Here is a 2149-nt window from a genome sequence, read left to right on the forward strand (position 1 = left end):
ACAGTAGAGTTTGTTAGAAACAGTTTACAACACTCAGAATTAAATTGAAGATACAAAAACCTTCCACACTTAAATCCTGTCTCTAACTTCAAACTGGGGATGAACATTTTTATAATCAATCTGTCTCTATGTGTTGGCCCTGCCATGGACTGGTGACCTGTCCAGGATAAACCCCGCCCCTCACCTGAGGGCTGCTGGGATAGGCTCCACCCCCACGAACCATTGCAGATCATCAATGACCAAAGCTACTAAGGAGGATGACAGAGTTTGAGAGTCAGTGACTTAATCGAGTCTAACAAAGGGTTGAACCTGAATGAGACAGTCACCCTTCAACATGGGGCCATGGCAGAGTGAACCAAGAACACTACAATGGGGGTGAGAGTGGAGCCATGATGGACTCGCAGTTCATCACCTCCACCATCATGTGGACCACCTGATCACCTCTCCCTCAACCTCTAAATAACTCATTCCCTGACCGGGAATCGAACCCGGGCCGCGGCGGTGAGAGCGCCGAATCCTAACCACTAGACCATCAGGGACCACACTGAGCTCTCCAACAACAGAGACTATAGACAATGACTCAAGAACACAGGACTCTGTGGTCTCAGCTTGAGATGCAGAGGGTCCACCAAGACCACCAGACACCTCAGCCCCCTAAAGACAGTCCACCCCCAGGATCCTGCCCCCCTCTGCTCCAACTCAGCCCTCCATTCATAAGTGACTTTCGCTACGTCCGAACTGCCAAGTACCAACCTACGTCCTCCTGCTACGACCTAAACATGGCGGCACCACTCAGACACCCTAGAAGATTGGTGGTGAAGCACGACCTCTGCTGGCAGAGCACAGACACCGCAATTAGGTAGACAGCACCAACGAAAGCCCCACCTGCTGGCCTGACTGTGGTACTGCACTCCACTCTGAACGCACCCTTCACTCATTCTCTATTATTAAGCACGTTAACGCACCTGTACAGGTGTGTTCACATTATATACATATTATATATTTATGCTTGGCCGTTTTTGATGAACTTGGGCGGTACTCTGGTGCAGGGATGAGGTCATGGAGCTGATCTGGGAGCAGTCCTGATGTTAAATGCTGTGATAAAGGACAGTGTGGAGGAAAAATGAGTCAAATTTAAATTGTCAACAGTTTAACGTTGTTGGCAGGACTCCAACCTGAGCAGGGAGACCCCAATGGATTTCTAGTCCATCGCCTTCACCACTCGGCCACAACGACCACATTCACACACTTTTGTAGGAGACTGAAATTAGACAATGAAAGTTCATGTCAGCACAGTCAAATATTTTTTGTCCTCTCTCAAAGACAAACTATTTGTGTGTGTGTGTGTGTGTGTGTGTGTGTGTGTGTGTGTGTGTGTGTCAGTGTTGTGACTGAGCAGTGAAGAAGACGACCTTCTGACTCCATTTTCTTTGTTGCTCTTCTATCAGTTCCTCAGTTTCACTCATCAAGTGAAGCAGCTTTGACAGGTTTGCTTCTCTGTGTGTTCACAACTTTGGTCTTTAAACTCCTGACAAACTCACCACGTCACACATTTGGTGAATTAAAGCAACAAATAATGACATCATGATGATTCAGGTTAGGGGGGCACGGCCTGGAGGAAGAGTGGCCGTCCAGCAGAGTTGCTGGTTCAGTTCTCACTTCAGCTGGTGACCATGTTGAAGTGTCCTTGAGCAAGACACTGAGCCCCTCATTGCTCCTGATGACCAGCATCCAAGACCAACAAGCTTCTGATTGGCTCTGATTCTCTGAGCCAAAGTCCAACACAGGAAACAGAAACTCTTGAGTTTGTCTCACATTTTTTAAAGAAACTCAGCACAGGACAGTGATAGGAGGCTGGTTTCCTTGATGTGGGCTTCACCTCTTTGACCTAAACTGGTCAACATCAGCTGGTGTTCACTCTGATGATGTAGCGATGGTCTGGATTCTTCCTTCTGGAGCACCAAGCTGCTGGGAAGAAGCCTGATGATGTCAGAGTTGTGTTCAGTGGCTCCTGCTGGGTCCATTTCTGACAAATGGGCTCCAAAGAGTTCAGCTGTTTCAAAGGTCAGGGTTGCTGTTAGCAGACGAGGTGGCCGAGTGGTTAAGGCGATGGACTGCTGATCCATTGTGCTCTGCACGCGTGGGTTCC

General features: G+C 48.4%; 1 non-coding gene across 1 annotated transcript; it reads right to left on the reverse strand.

Annotated features, from left to right (window-relative positions):
* Positions 1-467: 467 nt before the first annotated feature.
* trnae-cuc (transfer RNA glutamic acid (anticodon CUC)) lies at positions 468-539 on the reverse strand. The gene has a single exon. It is a non-coding gene; the product is annotated as a tRNA-Glu (tRNA).
* Positions 540-2149: the final 1610 nt, after the last annotated feature.

This window comes from Aulostomus chinensis, chromosome 1 (assembly GCF_037954235.1).
Source record: "Aulostomus chinensis isolate RoL2024-O1b breed Wild chromosome 1, RoL_Achi_v1.0, whole genome shotgun sequence".
Lineage (NCBI taxonomy): Eukaryota > Metazoa > Chordata > Actinopteri > Syngnathiformes > Aulostomidae > Aulostomus > Aulostomus chinensis.